Genomic DNA, 24,967 nt, shown 5'->3' on the forward strand with positions numbered 1-24,967 from the left:
AATGAATCCTCTTCTGTAGTGAAGGTAAAATCCTAAGCCAATTTGATCCCCAAAATAAATATTTGCTTTGTATCGATTTACTGCTCATTAAATTTTTGTTTTGTTTTAAGAAGTGACAAGGCAGGTGAGAATTGGAAAAACACATTTTTTTGCCTGTAATTTGACCTAGAAAAAGCTGAGGACCCACAAAGGTATGATTTAAGTTTATATTAAGACTTCTTCAGCAATTCTTTTTTTTTAGGTTTTTTTTTTTTTATGCAAGGCAAATGGGGTTAAGTGGCTTGCCCAAGGCCACACAGCTAGGTAATTATTAAGTATCTGAGACCGGATTTGAACCCAGGTACTCCTGACTCCAGGGCTGGTGCTTTATCCACTGCACCACCTAGCCACCCCCAGCTCTTCTTTCATCACTCATTTTTATAATTGTAGCATGGGCTGCCTATGGCTCTGGAATCTCCAGCAACTTAATAGGGTCACTTGGAGTATTCTGTGTTACACAAATTCAACTCAAGCCTTCACCTGGTACTTTTTTTCTTTTTAAAAATATTTTGTCCTTTTCCAATTACATGTAGAAATTTTAAACCATTTGTTTTTTAAAATTTTGAGTTCAAAATTCTTCCTCTCTCTCTTCCTTCTTTGAGAAGGCAAGCAATTTGATATTGATTATGAATGTGTTATCATGTAAAACATTTTCGTATAACTCATATTGTATAAGAAATACAAACCAACAACAAGAAAAAAGTAAGTTAAAAACAACGTACTCCAAACTGTATTCAGACTCTGTCAGTTCTTTCTCTTGAGTAATATAATATTTTTCATTGTGACTCCTTTGGAATTGTCTTAGTTCATTGTACTACTGACACCAACTTAGTCATTCCCCACTGATCATTGTACAATATTGCTGTTATTGTGTACATTGTTATTTTCTGCTCACTTCGTTTTGCCTCAATTCCTTTAAGTCTTTACAAGTTTTTCTGAAATCACTCTGCTTTCTTATTGAAATAAGAACTCTTGATTTTGGCTGTATTATTCTGGGAATTTTAATTTTGGGATCTCTTTGAGGAGGTGTTTGGTAGATTAATTCAATTTCTATTTTGCCCTCTGGTTAAAGAATATCAGGACAGTTTTCCTTAATGATTTCTTGAAATATAATGCCTACTTTCCTTTTATTTTAATTGATGTTTTCAAATAGACCAATAATTCTTACATTATCTCTCCTGGATCTATTTTCTAGTTCAGTTGTTTTTCCAATGATATATTGTACATTTTCATCTTTTTTTACCCTTTTGATTTTATTATATTGTTTCTCGATGTCTCATGGAGTCCTTAACTTTTACTAGCCTAATTCTAATTCTTAAGGAATTATTTTCTTCAATGAGCCATTGTATCTCTTTTTCCATTTGACTAGTTCTATTTTTAAGGAGTTCTTTTCCTCGGTGAAATTTTATGCCTCTTTTTCCATTAATGGAATTCTGCTTTTTAAGGAGGTGTTTTTCCCAATGGATTTTTTCCCCTCTTTGCCATTTGGCTTATCCTATTTTTTAGGTTGTTATTTTCTTCAGTATTTTTTGTGCCTCTTTTACCAAGCTGTTTATTCTTTTTTCATGATATTCTTGCATGACTCTCATTTCTTTTCCCAATTTTCCCCTACCTCTCTTATTTGATTTTTAAAATTCTTTTTGAGTTCTTCCAAGGCCTGAAACTAATTCACATTTTTCTTTGAGGCTTTGCATGTATCTACTTTAATTTTATTGTTTTCTTTTGAGTTTATGTTTTGATTTTCTCTGTAACTATAATAGCTTTCTATGGTCTAGTTCTTTATTATTTGTTTGTTTTGTTTTTTTGCTTATTTTCCCAGCCTATTTCTTGTCTTTCAACTCTATGTTTAAGTTGAGCTTTGCTCTCAAGACAGAGCAAACTGTTCCAAACTTCAGGTTTTTTCATGGTACTGTTTTTCAGAGCCAGTTCTTTATGTTTTCAATTCTATCAAGGTGGTGTAAGCTGGAGGAACAATGTTGGAATTTTCCTTCCAACATTTACTAAAAACTGTCTAACAAGGAGAAAGTGAAGAATCTTATAGATATCTTTTGCTATGGGTCATTTGGATCAGGATGAACACTTATTATATGAAGCTATAAGTTAGGAGGAATGCAGTTGGCTTTTTTTAGAGGTGAAAACATATAGGAAGAGACAGTACAGCATAAGGAATAGAAAGCTGATATCAGAGTCAAGAAGGCATGGGTTCAGGTATCACCTCCAGGACTGTGTTAGCCTGAGCAAATTCTCATAGCTCCAGGCAATATTCCAAGTTGCAGGGTAGGTATAGATTTGATTGAAAAAAGCAAGTTAAATACCAGGAGCTCCTTGCACAGATGAAATCACAGATCTGACTTTAACCAAAAAATGATACTGGATATTAAGTAACTAATATGAGGATCAGTTTTTTTTTTAGATTTTTCAAGGCAATGGAGTTAAGTGGCTTGCCCAAGGCCACACGGCTAGGTAATTATTAACTGTCTGAGCTCGGATTTGAACCCAGGTACTCCTGACTCCAAGGCCGGTGCTCGATTCACTGCTCCGCCTAGCCGCCCTGAGGAACAGTTTTCCCTATGAGTTATAGCTCTAAATTTTTCTATGGTCTTCTGATTTAGGCACTTGAAAATTTTTTTCTCTCAAGAGATTTTCCCTCAAGATTTCTTCTAGAAATGAATTTTGAATCATATTCCAAAACATTCCAAAAATTCCAAAACAAAAAAAGATATTAACATGAGGGAAAAGACATCGTTTATGAATAATGCTATTTGAAATTGTGTATGTGTTGCAGGCAGCTCAAATCAATGCTTAATTTTTCATTATGAATATTTATACATTAGATATCAGCAAATTGGGAATTCATTCTTTTGTTGATTGTGTAGATTTGAGAAGGTGTTGGAGAAAATATTAATAATTCAGATTAAATTTAAAATTATGTATTTCTTTTATATTTTTCCTTCATAAGAGTACACCTCTGCATATGTGTGTATAGTGTGTGTATTTATGTCATTTGTACCCATATAATTATGTCTTTAAATATACATATATATATATTTGTACATATTCCAGCAAGCAAGATCAATTCATTGGCTTTCTTCAGAAATAGGTTGTTACTTGCAGTTAGAAAATTCTAAGAAGCAAATTTATCCTTATGTACATCACAGAAAATGTCATAAAGCCCATTTTTCCAGACAATATGAAATGAATCCTTAGCATTAAAGATTCAGTTGAAATCAGAGGTCAAGTCTCTTTCCTTATCTTTCTGTATGTATACAACAATGTTTGTATTTGATTATATTTAATTTTACCTACCTGTGTGACTTTACACAAGTCAGTTTAACCTCTCCCAGTTGCGGTTTCTTCTTTTATCAAACGTGGATAACAGTATTTGTAGCACCTGTTTCACAATATTATTGTGGAGATCAAAGAGGGTAATAATGTGTCCTTTGTAACCCACTACATATTGTATGTGTCAGCAATTATACTCCAGACTGTCATACTCCTGATTAGTTTGAATAATCATCTAGGCACACATATTTTTTTAAGGTTTTTGCAAGGAAAATGGGGTTAAGTGGCTTGAACAAGGCCACACGGCTAGGTAATTATTAAGTGTCTGAGGTCGGATTTGAACTCAGGTACTCTTGACTCCAGGACCAGTGCTCTATCCACTGTGCAACCTAGCCACCCCTAGACACACATCTTTAACTGTAGGAAATGTAAGACAAAAATTAGCAAGAGAAAACCCTTTTCATAATCACAGGTGAATGATTGTTATTGAGGATAGTTGCTGACTCTCTTGAGTTTAGTGGTCCGAGTCATATGTTCTGGGTATTCTTTAGGGTCATCAATGTAAATGGAAAAAAAATTCCATTTAATTGTTAGATTCAATTCACTTAAATATTTTCTAGAAAAAGATGCATTGTGGGGGTGGAGTAGTGGCGTAGTGGATAAAGCACCAGCCTTGGAGTCAGGAGTACCTGGGTTCAAATTTGGTCTCAGACACTTAATAATTACCTAGCCGTGTAGCCTTGGGCAAGCCACTTAACCCCATTTGCCTTGCAAAAACCTAAAAAACAAAAGATGCATTGTGAAGTTAGCATTACACATTTTAAATCAGTGATTTTTTTCAAATTAATTTTATATTAGTGTTAGAAAGCAGGAAGTTGATTCGATCATTTTATTTGACGGAGATAATTGAAACCTAAGCTTTTGAATCAGTCAAACATAAAGCATTTTTAACTTGAAGTTTTATTAGGAATTATATTAGTAATTATCATCTGTCTTAGGAAGTTATTAACAAATACCTTATTCTCCTATGATAATTACATGCTATGATACTTTTTTATTTTATTATATATTTTTTTACTGTTGCAAACTTCTGCAACCTAACTGCTAAATCCTGTGGTCTTCTCATTTTTATCCTCCTTGGCTTATGGTACTGTTGGACTACTCTCTCCTCTGAAATAGTTTTTTCTCCCTTGAGTTAAGTGACTGATCTCCCTCCCCAGACTCTTCATAGGAGTGAGATTTAGGACTCTAGGGGTCAATGAACTATCTAGTCTAAAACCCTCATTCTTCATATGATGAGACTGAGATTCATAGAGGTTAAGTGATTTGTCCATGACTACAAAAGTGTTTAAGTGACTAAGACAGAATTTAAAGCCAGGTGCTATTAATTCAAATCCCATTCATTGTTCCATGCTGTTTGTCTTTGCTGGAGCAATTTCATGGCTGCTTGGCATGGGTGGCCCAGGTTATTTTCCTTTTTTTTCTCTTATTATATTCCTTACTTTAATTATTGCAGCAACTACCAAATTTCTACATCTATGCTTTTTGTCTCTTCTGAACTCCAGTCCATCATCCCCCATATTATATATTACATATTTGTTCTTTAATGTTCCAAATTATAATATTCCATTTACTGATCCCACTCCATTGGGGGCAACCATGTGGCACAATTAGCAGAGCTCTGAACTTGAAGTTAGGAAGATCTAAATTCATATTTAATCCCAGACACGTAACTAGCTTTTGACCCACTTGATCTCTATATGCCTCAGTTTCTTCCTGTGTAAAGTGAAGATAATAATAGCACATCTCTCATGGGATTGGTATGAGTATCATATGAGAGAATAATTGTAAAGTGCTTGGCACAGTACCTTGCAAATAGTAGGAAATTGGTTCATGACTCCCTCTAGGAAATATAATCTTGCCTTTTTCTGAATCAATTAATCTATATAAGCATAGAGTCAAGTACTAGGGATTGTTAGAAAAAAAAACAGTCCTTGCCCTCAAGGAGCTTTAATAAAGGAAACAGTTATTTCATCAGTATCAATAATTTATCTTCAAGAAAAAGTTCTATAATCTGTGGAGGGGCGCAGAGAAAAACTATAGAAGGTTGTAATTGCAAAGAGTTTTGAAAGGATTCTAAGAGGAAAGACAGTGACTATAAAGAGATGACATACCATCTTTGAAGAATAGTAAAGTTAAAATAGTACTAAAATAGAAACAACAAGAGTACAGAGAACTACTGGAGTTGGGGTGGTTGGGGATATATTGGAAGTTGGCTCTCATCCTTCATTATCAAAGACAAAAATGAAATCATTATGTTAGAGAGATGTTATAGTGTGTACAGCTGTGGCTGATCAGAACAATAGGAGCTCAGAATGCTCTACCATGGGTTGGGCACAAATAGTCCATATGAACACCTAGGGTGGGTACTCTCTACTCATGTCTCTCACATTTCTTTGAGCTGCTTCCATTTTACCTTGCCCACAGAGTTCAACACCCTCTCTGACGCGGGCACACCATGCTGGGCGGTCCTGGGCCAGGGTCTCCCATACTGGATCATTGATTCCAAAGTTCTTAAGAGAGACCTTCTAAGTGTCCCCATATCACTTCTTCTGACCCCTCTGTCAGTGTTTACCCTTTGTGAGTTCTCTATTAAACAGTCTTTTTAATCAGTGTATCTTTGGCATTCTAACATGAGCAGTCCGTTGTAGTTGCACTCTTGGTGGTAACATTTGAATGCTTGATAGTTTAGCTCAAGAAAGGATTTCAGCATCTGGTATCTTCTGCTAGCTGATCTTCAGAATCAAGGACTATGTGTAGCTTGTGAATCAGGTTTTCTTGATATTAATTAGAAAGTTGAGAAGGGAAGGAGCAGGAATCAAGGCAACTGTGGTACAGTAGATATAATAAAACACTGAACTAAAGAATCAGGAAGACTTGAATTCAAATCTGGCTCAAGTATTTCCTAGTAGTGTGACCCTGAGCAAGCAAACCTCTCTTGCCTCAGTTTCCTCAACTGTAAAATAAGGATAATGAACATACCTACCTTACGGGGTTTATTATGAGGAACAAATAAGATAATTTTTGCATAGTACCTAATACATACTTATCCCTACCCATTCCCTTTAAAAGAAATAATAATGAGTTCTATTTTGAGTATGAGACAACTAATCCAGTTTAAATTGCCCAGTAGGCAATTGGAGATGTGGAATGTGGGGCTTAGGAAACAGACTTCAGCCATTATCCAGCCATGTCCAACTTCATGACCCCATTTGAGGTTTTCTTGGCAAAGATACTGGAATAGTATACCATTCTTTTTCCAGCTCATTTTACAAATGAGGAAACAGAGGCAAACAGCATAAAGTGACTTGCTCATTGTCATATAACTAGTGTCTGAGACCTGATTTGAATTCAGGAAGATGAATCTTCTTGATTCTGTGCCCAACACATTATCAATTATATTACCTAACTGACCTAGAAGAGAAACTACAGCAAGATATATAAATCTGGAATTTGTCTGCATAGAGATAATAATTGAATTCTTGGGAGTTGATGAGTTTACCTAATGAATGAGAATAGAAAAAGGAGAGAAAAAAAAGTAATGTTTTAGGGGGGACAAAAGAGAGACAGAGACAGAGAAAGGGGAGTTTTAAAGTCTTAGGCTCACATTTCCTGACTATAACATGGATGAAGATTCAAAAAAGAATCTGAGAATGAATGAATCAAAAATCTAGGAGGAGAACCAAGAGATAGAAGTTTCATAAAATTCCCAGAGGAGAGAGTATCTAGGACATAGGTGTCCAATCCTTTAGCTCTTCTGGACCACCTCATCCAAAATAAAACTTGTCAAGGGCTGTATATGAAATTTAATATTTATTTATGACTACAAAGTAATCGCTCTTAACAATGAGTATTATAATACTAAAATATAATGTAAAAAAGTTTAATCGCAAAAAAATAATGAATACAAAAATAAAATATTTATTTTTTTAAACAAATGACATGCATATTTTAATGTGAACCATGAGCCTGCTTTTTTTGATACCAACACAACTATATCTGGTTTGATAGAGATAGTAGCAGTGTGAAGAATATTTTCAAGATGGTCATCTGAAATTTTTGTTTTATTTTTACATTTTGTATGCTTTCTATGGAAAAAAGTTATTCACAAATATACATACTCCCCAAAAAAGGTTTCAAGAACAGGGGATCTTCTTGAAATGCTGGATGTTTTTCTTTAGGAGTACAATTTATATTATATATATATATATATATATACATATATATATATATATATGTATATATATATATACATACAATTTATAAAATATATTATAAATAATATCTAATTGCAACTCTTCATTCTATTTCTAACATTGCAAGCAATTGTTGATGTGAATGGAGAATACATTAGAAAATATACATATAAATGCATGTTAATTTTTCTATTTATAAAATAAAAATAATAACATTAAGTTGTCTGTTGAAATTATGAGTCATATTTTAAATAAATGTCCTAAATCCTATATGCATATCTTTTGTAAAAAAAAACCCAACAAATTCCAGCAGTCTATGAGACTGCTGTGAGACAATGTTAATTATGTGAAAAAGTGAAATCAGTTTAGTTATTTGTTAAGCTGCTGTGTGATGTTGCAACACTGGCACATGCACTTACCTGTTCCTTCATTTTCTGGTTCTGCAGTGTGAGTTGGTTCTGCAAGGTGAGTCGCTTGAATGGACTTTGAAGTCATCAGTTAGACACAACTAATCTAGGAAGAGAAGGTTGTATGGCCTTTCTGATTGTTAAATAGGAGGTCAAGAAGTGTGAAAGTTGAGTATGGAGAAATGACATTGAATTCCTAGAGCCTGTTTATCCTTGTCTTATGGTACTTATCAAATTATGTTTTGTATTTATAATAGCAGATTCAATAACCTTGTGATGTTACATAATATATTGTGTTCTTGTCTTACCCAGTCTATGAATGGTAAGTTTTATTTAATTAAATTCATAATTTTTTTTGCAAGAACAGCAGCAACAAAAAAAAATTCCTACATTGATTTTTTTTTCAAGGCAATGGGCTTAAGTGTCTTGCCCAAGGCCACACAGCTAGGTAATTATTAAGTGTCTGAGACTGGATTTGAACTCAGGTACTCCTGACTCCAGGGCCGGTGCTTTATCCACTGTGCCACCTAGCCACCCCGATTTGTCTTTTTTTAAGGTACAACTCTTACAAAGTAGAACTTAAGTCTGTTCTAGCATTTATTCTGGGTTCAAACCAGGTGTGTTATAGAGCTTATCTCCATTGGAAAAATGTGTTGTCTGTAAAGCAGAAATACACCATTTAAAAACTAAAATGGACCATGTATTTAATGTTCAGTGGTACCTTTTGGACTGACTAAACACCAAATCCCATTTCATGGATAGAAGCCTTTTTTTTTTAGGGTTTTTTTTTTTTTTTTTGCAAGGCAAATGGGGATAAGTGGCTTGCCCAAAGCCACACAGCTAGGTAATTATTAAGTGTCTGAGACCGGATTTGAACCCAGGTACTCCTGACTCCAAGGCTGATGCTTTATCCACTGCACCACCTAGCCGCCCAGATAAAAGCCTTTAATCTTTATAAGTAATCTTTAGAGACAACTCTTTTTTTTAATTTATTTTTTATTCTCATTTTGTACAAATTTTTTTACATTAATAAAATATTCTTGTTTACAAGTAAACAAAATACCCCTCCCCCGCATGAATATAGATAGACTTGCTTGGGTGAAAAAAAAGTAAAGGGGAGAGAAAAAAAATTAAAATTAAAAAAATTATAGTAATAATTGTAGGTGTGGTCAGGTGGCACAATGGACAAAGCACCAGCCCTGGAGCCACTAGCACCCGAGTCCATATCCAGTCCAGCCTTGTAAACCCACACAATCACCTAGCCATGTGACATGCAAGCCACCCTATCCCCACTGCCCTGCAAAAACCAAAAAGAAGGGGAAAAAAAGACCCAAAATAAAATAAAATAATAATAATAGTAGGGGTGGCTGGGTGGCAGACAGAGCATTGGCCCTTGAGCCAGGAGCACCTGGGTCCAAATCTGGCCCCAGACACCCAAAGATCACCCTGCTATGTGGCCCCAGGCAGGCCACCCAGCCCCACTTGCCCTGCACCCTCCCCCAAATAATAACAAAAAATGTGCTTCAGTCTTTGTTCCAACACCAACAACTCTGTCACAGGTGGATCACATTCTTTATGATGAGTTCATCACAAGAGTTACTTCCATATTTTTCCAACATTGCCATTGCTGATCGCAACTCCCTCCTTTCTTATTTCTCCACTACCATGTACTATATTTTCTCTCCCCTTTCACTCTGACTCTGCTGTAGGGTCACTGAGTGGTGCAGCAGACAGATCCCTGGTCCTGGGGCCAAGAAGCCCCAAGCCCCCATACCACCCCTTAGGCCCAGAATCCACCTGGCCCTATGGCCCTGGGCAGGCCTTCCAATCCCAGCCCCTTGCAAGAAGTAAAAAAGAAAATGTGTTATATGTGACCACTCTCCCCCCCATGGTCCATCCTCTCCTCCTTTATTCACATCCCCACCCCTTCCCCCTGCTCCCCCCTCCTTCTTACTCCAGATGTCTATACCCCATTGAGTATATTTGCTGTTTCCTCTCATAGCCATCTCTGATGAGAGCAAAGGTTCCCTCATTCCCCCTTGCCTCCCCCCTTCCATATCATTGCAATAGCTCATTGTAATAAAAAAAATCTTATTACGTGAAATATCTTGGCCTATTCCCCCCTCTCCTTTTTCTTTCTCCCATTCCATTTCCCTTTTTTTCTATTGACTCCATTTTTATACCATATTTTATCTTCGAATTCAGCTTTCTCCTGTGCTTCAACTATAAAAGCTCGCTCTACCTGCTCTATTAAGTGAGAAGGTTCATATGAATATTATCAGTATCATTTTTCTATACATGCAGTTCATCCTCATTAAGTCCCTCATATTTCCCCCCTCTCCTCCAATCTCCATGCTTCACCTGAGTCCTTTATCTGAAGATCAAATCTTCTGTTCAGCTCTGGCCATTCCAAAAAGAACATTTGAAATTCCCCTGGTTCATTGAAAGTCCATCTTTTTCCCTGGAAGAGGACATTTAGCCTTGCTGGGTAGTTGATTCTCAGTTGCATTCCAAGCTCTTTTGCCTTCCAGTATATTGTATTCCAAGCCCTACGAGCTTCCAGTGTAGTTGCTACTAAGTCCTGTGTGATCCTGACTGCAGCTGCACGATATTTGAACTGTGTCCTTCTGGCTGCTTGTAATATTTTCTCTTTGACTTGGGAGTTCTGGAACTTGGCTATAATATTCCTAGGGGTTGGTTTTTTGGGATCTCTTTCTTGGGGGGATTGGTGGATTCTCTCCATTTCTATTTTGCCCTCTGCTTCTAGAATATCAGGGCGATTTTCCTGTAGTAATTCTTTGAAAATGATGTCAAGGCTCTTTTCCTGATCATGACTTTCAGAGATTCCAATAATTTTTAAATTATCTTTCCTAAGTCTCTTTTCCATATAAGTTGTTTTTTTTTAATGAGATATTTCACATTTTCTTCTAATTTTTTGTTTTTTTGGTTTTGAAGTATTGATTCCTGATTTCTGGTAAATTCATCAATCTCCCTGAATTCTATTCTTTGTCTGAAGGATTTGTTTTTCTCAGAGTTTTCTTATCTCTTTTTCCATCTGGCCAATTTTGCTTTTTAAAGCATTCTTCTCCTCAATAACTTTTTGAACTATTTTATCCATTTGACCTAAGCTGGTTTTTACCATGCTATTTACTTCAGCATTTTTTTGGATTTCCTTGACTAAGCTGCTGACTTCATTTTCATGTTTTTCCTGTGTCTCTCTCCTTTCTTTTCCCAGTTTTTCTTCCAACTCCCTCATTTGATTTTCAAAGTCTTTTTTGAGCTCTGTCATAGCCTGAGCCCAATTTCTGTTTTTCTTGGAGTCTTTAGATGCAGGAGCTTGTGCTTCCTCATCTTCAGGCTGAGTATTTTGATCCTTCTTGGGCTCATTTGCAAAATATTTCTCAATAGTCTTCCTCTTATTTCTCTGCTTGCTCATTTTCCCAGCCTGGGCCTGGTTTTGGGGTGCTTCCTGAGCTTTTGGGACACTCCCACAAGGGTCTCAGTGTGTGAGGCTCTGTCCTCCCTCCTGGTCTGTGAATGACCATAAGCACTTCCCTCTGCCACTGGGCTGAGGTGGGGGGTGGGCCTGCTGTTCTATGGGGGGGGCCTGGACTGCGATCAGGATCTGAATGTAGTCAGAACCCCAGAGTCCTGTTCCAGAGGCAGAGGACAGAGCTCTGCAGTCTCTCTTCACTCCCCTCCCTAGATTCAATGGTCTCATGCCCTGGGGGCTCCTGCTTACCTGCTCTTCCAGCTTCTGTTTCCAGGTCTGGGCTGTGGAAAGACCAAGCTGCTGGCTGTGTGCCCTGAGGGCTGGGCTCCACGTGCTCACTCTGGCAGAGGTCCCCCACTGTTCCCCCACTTTGTGCCCGGTGCTCCCCGGGGTGCAGCTCAGGAGACTCCCCCGCTGCTGTGAGCTGTGGCTCCCAGCGCCCTGGGGCTGCCTCCAGGAGGCTGAAGTTCTTTAGGGGTCACTCCTCTGGCTGGCCACCCCTCAGACCCCAGGGAGCAGACCCTTTCTGCTCTTTTCCAGGTTACCTTGAGTAGGAGAACTGCCTCACTGGGTCCCTTTGTGGGTTCTGTCTCTCAAAAGTTTAGTTAGAGTCCTTAGCTTATGAGTTTTATCAGAGAGCTCCTAAAACTCTATCCCTTCTTCTCACCATCTTGGCTCCGCCCCGAGACAACTCTTAAAAGATGGTTTTCAAACATGGTCTGTGGTCTTTTGTGATGAATATTACAATATATTGAAATAATTATTGTTGAAACAAATGTACACAAGTATAAAAAATTAAATTCATTTAGTAAATATAAATGAGTATAAGAAGATACATATTTTTCCAAATATTATACAAATGGAAGTTGTAATTCACTTTCCTGGTGATATTTCTGATCTAATCTTACTTCTAGTCACACAAAATTCAAGTTTAAAACTGATTGATATATTATAAAATCTAATACATTGACTTAAGATGATAGTTTCCAAATCTTCTGTTCATTTGATTTTTGCTTAAGCAATATTAAGCATGGATTTATTGCAAGTCTGTCCAGATAACTATGCAAAGCTATAGAATAGCAGAATTTCCAGAGTCATATCCCAAATAGTTTTGCCAGTGCACCATTAAGATTACATATCTGAACTTCCTCAGAATGCCAGGATATTTGTTATGTTATAATAAAATAAAGGATCCATTGGATAAGTAATAGATATTTTTATGGACATTTTGACAGCTTCCAAGCTCAGAATAAGGGTTGCTGTTGGATTATGTTCAGCAGCCATTCTTTTAAAATAATTCTTAACAATCATAGATTTCCATGAATTTTTTTTGTTTGGTTGTTTTTTTTTTTAGATTTTTGCAAGGCAAATGGGCAAGTGGCTTGCCCAAGTCCACACAGCTAGGTAATTATTAAGTGTCTGAGACCAGATTTGAACCCAGGTACTCCTGACTCTAAAGCCGGTGCTTTATCCACTCTACACCACCTAGCAGCCCCTCCATTAATTTTTGTATCTATGTTCATGAGTCACTCTTATAATAAGCACTGTTTAACCAGTTATTGAATAAGAAATTAGTTTGATGGACAATGAGATAAATAACAACAGTAGTTAGAAATGAGAAAAGCTGGAAGGATGGAACCATTTATAGAAATACATAAAGTTAGTATTATAAACTTGTAGAAATACATAAAATTAGTATTATAAACATAAAAGAGGAGAATTCTAAACTGAAAATTATGTTACAAAAATAGAAATGAGCTCATAGAAAAACAAATCTAAAAATGAATCAAAGGACTAAATAGGGAAATAGCAACCTTTTTGTTTACAGAGAAACCTATTATTTGAACTACTACTTATACCAATATCATGCTTATTAGAGATATAGTAAGGTTTAAAGATAATAGAGAACATTTACAAGGGGGAAGGGAGAGGGGGATTTTATTATTTATCAGTTATTATTATTATTATTATTATTATTATTTATTAAGCTGCTACCATGTGCTAGACACTGTTAAGAATTTTAAGAATTTTGCAAATATTATCTCATTGGATAACACAGCTGTAATAGAAACTAAATTTTTTTGTGCACTTACCTGTGACAAATAAGACGTGATATTTTGTCTCTACAGCCATTTTTTTTCTTCCAAGTAGAAATTTAGTGTTCAATAGAAAAACATGTAGATCACAAAAGCTTCCTGCTTTTGTATACTTAGTAGATGAGCTAGCTTTCCACAACCTCTGAACAGGTCTTTATATTTCTTTTTTCTTTTTCTTTTCTTTCTTTTTTTTTTTCTTTTGCAAGGCAAATGGGGTTAAATGGATTGCTGAAGGCCACACAGCTAGGTAATTATTAAGTGTCTGAGATCAGATTTGAACCCAGGTACTTCTGACTCCAGGGACTGTGCTTTATCCACTGCGCCACCTAGCCGCTCCTATTTATATTTCTTTGACATTTTTCCACATTCATTTGTATTACAACAGTACCAGAGGGACAATCAGGGTCTGGTCAGACTAGCTATGTGCACCTGGATAAATCATTTAGCATCTGTTGGTTTTAATCCCCTGGAGAAGGAAATAACAAATCATTCCAGTATCTTCACCAAGAAAACACTTTGGACTTTATTGATATGATAAGTCCATGGGGTCATTGAAGAGTTGGACACAACTGAGCAACTGAACATTAGTTCAAAAACCCCTTAGAGTATTCTGAATTTCTGAGCAATCCTTGGCTACCAGTCAGAAATAGGCTTGATTCATCCATAAAAGCCACTCACCTCTGAGTACTGAGAATCTGAGGTATGGGAATAGCCTCAGGGCTATGGGAAATGCTGATAATTCTGGCCTGAGAATTGAGAGAGGGAATAGAAATGCTAAAGACTAAATAGACACACTTCTTTTGGGGCTGCAGGAGTGTATTTGGAGCCTAATGTAATGATCCTTTTCTTCTAGAATTTATTCTTGGTTGCCAGTATTGATCTCTTTATTTCAAAATATCTAATCACTTTTAAATACAAAGCTTAGCAGTCTTGTTTTAATTATCTTGTGTTAACTAATTAATTTTTAAAAGAATGGTTGATTTAATTTTCTTACCACCACAGATTAATGTTTTCTTTTTAATAAACTGTCAAAAACCAACAACTTTTTACTTTCTAATGTAGAAGCTAGTTAACTTTTCATACCTGTCTTTCTATATTGAGGAAATTGCATTTGAAATCGCTGAACCTAATAAAAATGAAGTACCAAGCTAGGATCATATTTTTGTATAACTTGCTGAAAGTCTTAAATCACCTTAACAAGAAAACAAATGCCTTGCTTACCTAATTTTAGCAATTATATGTTAAATAAATGAGTGGACTGACTATCCATTTGTGTTGTTGCTTCAGTTATGTTCAACTCTTCATGATCCAATTTGGGTTATTTTTTGCAAAAATATTAGAGTTATTTTTCATTTCCTCTATAATTCATTTTATAGATGAGGAGACTAAGGCCAACAGGGTTAAATGACTTGCCCAAGTGACTTGTCACACAACTCATAAGTGGCCAAGGACAGATTTAAACTTAGATATCCGAGTCTTCCTGACTCCAGGTCCAGTATTCTCCTTATACCACCTAACTTCCCTCGCCAACAAATCTAAATATAATTGTTTGACATAGTTGGCATCAATCTGAAGTTAAATGCTCAGATTGGTTGCCATTCTTAGAATGCCCTTGAACTTTCCAAACTCAGACAGAAAGAACATTAATATTGAGGGGCAAGAAAAGATTTTACTGACCAATTAGGGAACTCAATTGGGGGGGGGGGGACAATAAATAAGTACTATTGGAAAACTTTTGTTACAGCACTTTTTAATTTATGAGTATTCAAATGACTTATGGGATTACATTAAGGATGTTTTATGTTAAGCAAAATTCACTCCATCTGTCATCTATCTGCAACATTTATCTCTTTCTGTGTTTTTGTTTATCTATCTAGGCTAAGAAAGTTAGAGGGTGGGGGATAACCTAGACCTCTGATTCTTTATTTAAATTCCCAGAGTGGGAAATCCTCCTAGATTGCAAATCAATAATTCTTTGTATGTCTTCTATTTAGAGAAACTGCCTAAGGGACAATTTAAAATGGTTATCTATTATCTGAAGTGAAGGCCATCTACAAATGCTTAGAGAAGTACTAATATGCATATGTAGAGATTGGGTTAATGTTGAATTGATTGTCTAACAGGAGGTATACAAAGAGTTGTTGATTTGCAATCTGGAAGAATTTTTCACCCTGGGTATTTCAATAAATTCTCTAAACATTACACAGTGTTCAGAATCACTGACTCTCAGTGCTATTTGACTTTCCCTGGATCTCTCTGTCAGTATATACTGAGGCAGCTTTTTGAACTTTTATTCCTAATTCTGAACCTTAGCCAGGATGTCTGTCAATTAATTATTATATTGAAGTTATCTATATTTAAAGCATCCATAAAGAGAATGGATTAATTTTGTTTTTGGTGTTGTTCCCAACTACTTAACCTAAATGATTGCTTTTCATTTTATAAAAAAGCTACATTTAGTTTTAGTGATCTTTTTTTTTTTGTATACTGCATATGGTAGTTCTAAGGGACAATTTTTCTCCTAGAACAGGAAGTCTCCTTCACTGACTTGGTACCATCTTTCCACAAGAGTTAACTTGATGTTTATCCTACTTCTGAAAATAATCTTCATCATTTGCCATTCGCAATAATTTTTCTCTATAAATGACCATCTATATGCACCAATGCCACAGGAAGTCAAGGTTGAACTAATGATTTCTCTCTAGAGTGGGGACAGCTGGTTGTTGAAAGTGTCTTTGGACTAACAGAAAGGAAAAGAGGAAAAATTTGGATTGATAATGAGCAGAGTCTTGGCATTCAGCTTTAGGGAGAGCTTTGGCAGGTTGGGTAGCATGGCCTGGCTAAAGCCTCCTGGAGCTGTGAATTGTAATTAACTACTGATGGGACTATAAAAAGAACCTTATTTACAAGCTACCATATTTGCATTGAGACTGAATAAAATCCAAATTTTTCTGTCCTTGTACATAGGGAAGCTAAAAAAAAATAGAGAAAACTACCTCTTTTTGTAAAAAGAATATTGGTAAGCCCTGGCAACAGCTATTATGGGCACTTAGTACAATCTGTTCTGTAAGAATTTCTTTATTGACCTTATAATAACATTGGCAACCCTGTCTTACAATAATACATTGGATTCTTTGGGGGAGAATTCTACATTTCATGTACCAGTTTTCTGTTTATCTATTTATTTATTTATTTTGACAGAAGATCTTCCCTCTATTTATTTTTTAAAGATAAAGATTTAATTTGCGTAAACATTAGAGATTTGGATGCCATATTCTCTCCACTATAATATCTGCTTTTTACACTAAATTTATTTTTATTTTTTTATTTTACCATGTATTTATTTATTCTTATTTTGTACAAATAATTTTTTATACATTACTAAAGTATTCTTGTTTAAGAGCAAACACAATAGCCCCTCCCCCCCAAAAAATGTAGACTTGCATGAGCGATAAAGGGGAGAGAAAAAATTAAAATAAAACTACTACTACTACTACTACTACTACTAATAATAATAATAATAATAATAATAATAGTAAGTATGGCCAGGTGGCACAGTGGATGGAGCACCAGCCCTGGAGCCAGGAGCACCCAAGTTCAAATCCAGCCCCATATACCCAACGATCACCCAGCTGTGTGACCCCACGCAAGCCACCCCAACCCCACTGCCCTGCAAAAACCAAAAATAAAAAGACCCAAAATAAAATAAAGTAGTAATAATAATAATAGTAGGAGCAGCCAGATGGCAGACAGAGCACCGGCCCTGGGTCCAAGAGGCCCTGAGCCCACATACCCACCTCTTAGGCCCAGCATCTACCTGTCCCTATGGCCCTGAACAGGCCATCCAATCCCAGCCCCTTGCAAGAAGTAAAAAAGAAAATGTGTTATATCTGACCACTCTCCCCCCATGGTCCATCTTCTCCTCCATCATTCACATTCCCCCTGCCTTCCCTCATCCCCCTTTTCTCCTTTGTACTCCATATGTCTGTACCCCATTGAGTATATAAGTTGTTTCCTCTCCTAGCCACCTCTGATGAGAGTGAAGAGTCCCTCATTCCCCCTTGCCTTCCCCCCTTCCATATCATTGCAATAACTCATTGTAATAAAGAAAAATCTTATTATATGAAATACCTTAGCCTATTCCTCCTCTCTTTTTCTTCCTCCCATTACATTTCCATTTTATCTATGACTCGACTTTTAAACTCCATTATAAATTCAAATTCATCTTTCTCCTGTGCTTCATCTATAAAAGCTCCCTCTACCTGCTCTATTAAATGAGAAGGTTCATATGAGTATTATCAGTATCATTTTTCTGTACAGGAATACATGTAGTTCATCATCATTAAGACCCTCATATTTTCCCCTTCTCATCCACTCTCTATGCTTCACCTGATTTGAAGATCAAACTTTCTGTTTAGCTCTGGCCATTCCAACAGGAACATTTGAAATTCCCCTGGTTCATTGAAAGTCCATCTTTTTCCCTGGAAGAGGACATTCAGTTTTGCTGGGTAGTTGATTCTCGGTTGCATTCTAAGCTGTTTTGCCTTCTGGAATATTATATTCCAAGCCCTATGAGCTTTTAATGTAGTGCTGCTAAGTCCTGTGTGATCCTGACTGCAGCTGCACGATATTTGAATTGTATCCTTCTGGCTGCTTGTAATATTTTCTCTTTGACTTGGGAGTTCTGGAACTTGGCTATAATATTCCTGGGGGGGGGGGGGTGGTTCTCTTTCTCAGGGAGATAGATGAATTCTCTCAATTTCTATTTTGCCCTCTGCTTCTAGGATATCAGGGCAATTTTCCTGTAGTAATTCTTTGAAAATGATGTCAAAGCTCTTTTCCTGATCATGACTTTCAGGTATTCCAATAATTTTTAAATTATCTTTCCTAAATCTGTTTTCCATATCAGTTGTTTTTTCAATGGGATGTTTCACATTTTCTTCTAATTTTTCATTCTTTTTGAAGAATTGTGTCCTGATTTCTCATAAAATAGCAATCTTCCTCAGTTCTGCTCTTTGTATGAAGGATTTGTTTTCCTCAGAGAGCTTTTTTATCTCTTTCCATCTGGCCAATTCTGCTTTTTAAAGCATTCTTCTCCTCAATAACTTTTTGAACTGTTTTATCCATTTGACCTAAGCTGGCTTTTAGCATGCTATTTTCTTCAGCAATTTTTTGGATTTCCTTGACTAAGCTGCTGACTTCATTTTCATGTTTTTCCTGCATCTCTCTCATTTCTTTTCCCAATTTTTCTTCTATCTCCCTAACTTGATTTTCAAAGTCTTTTTTGAGCTCTGTCATAGTCTGAGCCCTGTTTCTATTTTTCTTGGAGGATTTAGATGCAGGAGTTTGTACTTCTTCATCTTCAGATTGAGTGTTTTGATCCTTCTTGGGATCACAGGCAAAGTGTTTCTCAATGTTGTTCCTCATTTTTCTCTGCTTACTCATCTCTCTAGCCTTTGCCTGATTTGGGGGTGCTTCCTGAGATTTTGAGTATTAGTGGGACACCTCCACAAGGATCCCCGTGTGTGAGGCTCTGTCTTCCCTCCTGGTCTGTGAATGACCACAAGCATACCCCTCTGCCACATGGCTGAGCTGGGGGGGTGCCCTGGTGTTCTATGGGAGCCCTAGCCTGTGATCAGGGTCTGAATGTAGTCAGAACCCCAGAGTCCTGTTCCAGGAACAAAGGACAGACCTTGAAAGTCTCTCTCTCCCCTCCCCTCCTTAGGCTCAGCACTCATACTCTTGGTGCTCCTGCTTACCGGCTCCTGCTTCTGTTTCCTGCATCTGAGCTGCCATGGCCAAGCTGTTCTCTGTGTGCCCTAAGGGCTGGGTTTTATGTGCTCACTCTGGCAGAGGTGCCCCTGCTGAACCCCCAAGTTGTACTCGGTGATCCCCGGGGTGTAGGTCAGGAAACTGCCCTCACTGCTCAGCGTTCTGGGGCTGCCTCTGGGAGGATGAAGATCCTTTGCTCTGGTGGGCTACCCCTCCAACCCTGGGGAGTGGAGCCTTTCCTCTCTTTTCCAGGTTCCCTTGGGTTGGAGAACTGCCTCACTGGATCCCTCTGTGGGATTTGTCTCTCGAACATGTAGTTAGAGTCCTTAGTTTATAAGTTTTAAGAGAAAGCACTTAAGAGAGTCTCCTCTCTTGTCGCCATCTTGGCTCCACCCCCTGTTTATTTATTGTGATTCTAAAAAGGAGTTTCTGTTATGGAAATAAAAAAAATTTAATGATATAATAAAGCCCAAATCAAGACATTTAGGTGTAACTTCTAAATTGTAAATGAATTATTGTTCATCATTTCAATTATGTCCAAGTCTTCTTGACCCCATTTCTTGGCAGAGATATTAGAGTGATTTGCCATTTTCTTCTCCAGCTCATTTGACAGATGAGTATATTGAGACAAACAGGGTAAAGTGATTTGCACAAAGTCACAGAGCTAGCAAGTGTCTGAGGCCAGATTTGAACTCAGGAAAATGAATTTTCCTGACTCCAAATCTAGTGTTCTGTCCATTGCACAAACTAGCTTCCTTTGTAAATGAACTGTAAGTAATAAAATAGGGTTAGGCTGCCAGTCATTGTTACTAGCACTAAATCATCTAGATTCCTGGTCCCTAGATCTTCACACCATGGAGGCAGTTGCAATGAGTCTATTCCTGCCCATCCTGTTTGATTTTTGGTCCAGGGATACCTATCAAATGGGGTGATCCTTCCTCAAGTACCTCTTCTGCCATATGCTTCAAGAACCACCAGGAACACTCTTATGCTACAATGAAGAGGATGGACTAGAGCACTCTTAAAGTCCCTTGTAAATTATCAACAGACATTTATTAAACACTACTATTTTTTCCTACCTAGCAATAAATGCTAGAAATATAAATAGGAAGAAAAATGTCCCTGCCTTCCTCAAGAAGCTTACATTCTAAATAAAGGAAGATACTACATAAAAAACAGAAGTGAGGAGAATGGAAAAGTCCAGAGATGCAGGAGAGTCATGATCATCACTTGGAAAGGAATGAAATCACAAATATTAGACAGCCTAGCAGTTCCTCACAATGTAGGTTTTAGAATTAACTCTTCAATCAGAGGACAGGGCCTCAAGGTCAAAAGGATCTTCTAAGGTGAGAAGTCACAGTGGTGGATATTTCTTCTGGGATAAAAAGGCTCAAGAATTGTGATTCTATGGCATTTTTCCTTATGTAGACAACCTATGATCACGTCTTAAAAATAAAAATCTAATTGGGGACTATAAATAAGTCCTTTTCCAAAGAGATGAGGAAGTGTTCCTAGGTTCTACCAGATGAGATCAAATTCTGGAAAAATGTATGGTCACAGTGGTGGAGCTAGGTATATGTTATCTGAAATTCAACTAACCAGTGAAGATCATCTCCTAATACTTGGAGAAATTTTAATATGCATCTATAGAGAATGGTCTAATGCTGTAGAAATAATGAATCCTTGAAGTACAAATTTTAAGACTTGACTGAATCTTTGAAAAATGAACTTGTGTCTTAAAAGTCTCTTTTGGGGAGACCTCTGCAGAAGACATTTCTGTTATTGAAATCCCTTTGGCAAGAATATTGATAAATTCTGTTTGTATAGCATCCAATAAATCAATTTTGAATCCTGCAGTTGTAATGACATAAGCATTATACAGTTAGATTTGTAAGTAAAGCTAAGTGAAGTGACCCCAAGCTCTCAACTTCAATTTAAGAATAAGTTTATATTTATAAAACTGCAGAACTTTAGAACTTTAAGAAACCTTGGAGATCATTCAGTCAACCTCTTTCTTTTACTAAAGAAGAACAAGCATAACGTTCATAGAAGTTGAGGTTTTGCTTAGTAATATGACCTGCAAATGTGGGTATCCTTTAGGCATATTAGAGAAAGGAAATAAATGTTTTGTTGACTCTAGAAGTCCTCTTTTGAAATGCAAATACATTTCTGGCCTGGGTAACAGGTAAGATCTCATGAATACATCACTAAAAATTAATTTATCAGAGATCTTTATTCCTAGAAAGCTAAGTGGTTAGGGCTGAGAAAATAGGATTAGGTTTAGGATTCAGGATCAGGTTAAAGAGGATACATTAACTTCCAGGGCATGGGAAGTCAGAGAACCACCTGATAGAGTGAAAGAATGCACAAAAAGGAAAGTAAAAGGTCCTTCAAACCCAATTCTTTTCTTCCCTATTATACCTGCTGCTTACCTTGAACAACAAAAGGGCTGAGCTAATTAGAATGACTTTCACTGCCTTGAAAGTTCTTATGGGGGCATATGGTAGCTCAGTGAATAGAGCACTGGCCCTGGAGTCAAAAGGACCTGAGTTCAAATTTGCCCTCAGACAATTAATTAGCTAGCTGTGTGACCTTGGGCAAGTCACTTTACCCTATTTCCTTGCAAAAAACACAATCAAAAAGTTCTTACAGATTCAAAACATAAAACCATTATGACAAGTAAAGATGAGATAGGAAAGATAGATATACAATTTATAATTTTTATATATTTTATACATACAGATTAATATTTATCCATTTGTATATATTTTATATTATACAGGAAAAGTGAATATGGGATAGAAAATATGTTAGGAAATAGTATATATTTGTATACCTATATAAGTTCCTAAAAACTTAACTTTAAGGTTCTGTAACACTTTTTTTGTATTTTCAGAAGATATTTGATTTAGTTCTTTCTTAGAGCCAAGTATTTTTTTTTAGAGCCAAGTATTTAAAGATGAATTCTTTCTATGTGTTTTGATGACCAAAGGTACAAATAAATTGTCAACTAACTAAACTAGTAATTGACACATTCTTTTCATCAGTAGATTCTGAAATGGAGAAATTTACTTTTGAAAATTATATTTCAATTCTCCCTACAGATCAAAATATTTATTTTAGTTTAGCTGGGGAATTTTGAGGTTTTTTAGCTTGGGAAGTTTGAGGTTTTTTTTTTATGAGAGTTATAGCTTCTAGGTAAAACAATGACGTATAAAATTTGCTACCACTTAATGAAAAGCTTTCTATAGATTCATGGCTATTTTGTATAAAGATAAATTGCAATATATTTAGGACACAGCCCCTATATGCCTCTTTTCATCATTTTGATCTATTCTTCTTCCCTTAACCTCTTCACAATAACCAAGTTTGAGAAATTTAATTATTTTAATTTTTAGTTTTACTTAAAGGTTAAGAATTTTTCCCTCTGGCTGAAAGAACTTCACATACCTCCACTATGCCTATATTATTTTTGCTAGATTTTTTAGATGTTTGCATCAACAATAATTAATCAGATATATCAATAATTACCTTTCTCAACTTTAACCCTATATAATTTGGTTCTTGTCTTATAAAAGAAGCTTGGTAAAGTGCTTTCTAGATTGAAGACATTTTTTTAGTAAAGATGTTAGTTGCTATTCCATAGAATTCCATAGGATTTTGAAATAGAAGTATCCATAGAACTTATCTGATCCAATCATGAGGAAACTGAGGCCCAGGGATTTGAAATTATTTTCCCTCAGTCAGACAATAAGTAAGTAGCAGAGCTGTAATTTGAACTAAAATAATTCCACTTAAAATCTAGTTTGTATTCCACTCTAACAAAATGTTTTTTGCTTTTTTCCCTATTTAAGTAAGAATTCATTTTATTCAACATTATTTTTCATTGTCTCTCATTTTTACATTATTCTTTAATCTACTTTTATTATACTTTGTTGAAAAACCACTAAATTTAAAAGATTTGTTCTGGAGTCATTAGTTTTCAAATGCACTATTATTTAATCTATAACAATGACATTTTGACTTTCTAATTATCTGTGGGTTATGTTTACAAGTCTGCTTTTAGGTTTTTTCCCTCACTTAAAATGTTCTCTGTCAAATAGAAATTTCCATCTTGATGATAATAAATGATTTTCTTGCTTTACTTAGAGTTCCTGGCAGAGTGAATGCTGATTAGGAGGACAGAAAAAAAGAAAATTAATGGCTCTAATAAGTTATATAACTAATAGCAAACTGATCTCATAGAGCATGAAGTAAAAATTAGTTCTTTAGAAAGTACTTATTACTATTTTATTACTATTCTAGTAATTAAAAGAATTAATTTCTTTCTCCTAAAGCAAACCACTATCTTGGCTATATTTGAACCTGTAATTTAGAAAGAAAATGAAGCATTTTATTTTATTTAATTTTTTTTTTAGGTTTTTGCAAGGCATTGGGGTTAAGTGGCTTGCCCAAGGTCACACAGCTAGGTAATTATTAAGTGTCTGAGACCAGATTTGAACCCAGGTACTCCTGACTCCAGGGCCGGTGCTTTATCTACTGCACCACCTAGTCTCCCCTTTATTTAATTTTTTTTAAAGAAAGATTTTATTTATTTTGAGCTTTCCAATTCTCCCCCTATTCTTGCTTCCTTCTCTCCACCCCCCACAGAAATCAGTCTGTTAGTCTTTAAATGGTATACATTCATCTAAGTTAAATGTGGTGAGAGAGAAATAGTCTTAAGGAAGAAAAATAAAGTATATGAGATAGCAAAATTACATAATAAGATAATGGAGGGGTTCCCCCTAAATTGAAGATAATAGTTTGGTCTTTGCTCAAACTCCACAATTCTTTCTCTGGATACAGATGGTATTCTCCATCGCAGATAGCTCAAAATTGTCCCTGCTTGTTTCACTGATGGAATGAGCAAGTCCATCAAGATTGATCATCACCCTCATATAGATGTCAGGGTGTACACTGTTTTTCTGGTTCTGCTCATCTCACTAAGAATCAACTCATGCAGATCCCTCCAGGCTTCCCTGAATTCCCATCCCTCCTGGTTTCTAATAGAACAATAGTGTTCCATTACATGCATATACTACAGTTTGTTAAACCATTTCCCAATTGAAGGACATTCACTTAATTTCCAATACTTTGCCACCACAAACAGGGCTGCTATGAATACTTTTGTACAGGTGATATTTTACCCTTTTTCATAATCTCTTGAGGATATAGACTCAGTAGTAGTATCACTGGAACAAAGGATATGCACATTTTTGTTGCCCTTTAGGTGTAATTCCAAATTACTCTCCAGAAAGGTTGGATGAGTTTACAACTCCACCAACAATGCATTAGTGTCCTATATTTCCCATATCCCTTCCAATATTTCTAGTCATATTGGCCAGTCTGAGAAGTGTAAGAGAAAGCACTTTAAATACTTTATAAGCATATTTTTTAAAAACCTACCATGTGATTGTTGAATTGACAATAATCAATTGATAATTTGATTGACATCTGTCATAACTTTTAAGCTGGTATGTATATTCACCTTATGTTCTAGCCAAAGTCTAATCAGGTAATCTAGAAAATATTATTTCAAGTTGAAAGACACTGAATCAAGACTCTGTTTATAATCCCTCCTCC

At 36.1% G+C, this 24,967-nt stretch overlaps 1 protein-coding gene across 8 annotated transcripts in view; it reads left to right on the forward strand.

Moving 5' to 3' along the window:
• CAMK2D (calcium/calmodulin dependent protein kinase II delta) overlaps nt 1-24,967 on the forward strand; it is a 355,653-nt gene that overhangs the window by 179,282 nt on the left and 151,404 nt on the right. The window lies entirely within an intron of this gene.

Source organism: Macrotis lagotis, chromosome 3 (assembly GCF_037893015.1).
Source record: "Macrotis lagotis isolate mMagLag1 chromosome 3, bilby.v1.9.chrom.fasta, whole genome shotgun sequence".
Lineage (NCBI taxonomy): Eukaryota > Metazoa > Chordata > Mammalia > Peramelemorphia > Peramelidae > Macrotis > Macrotis lagotis.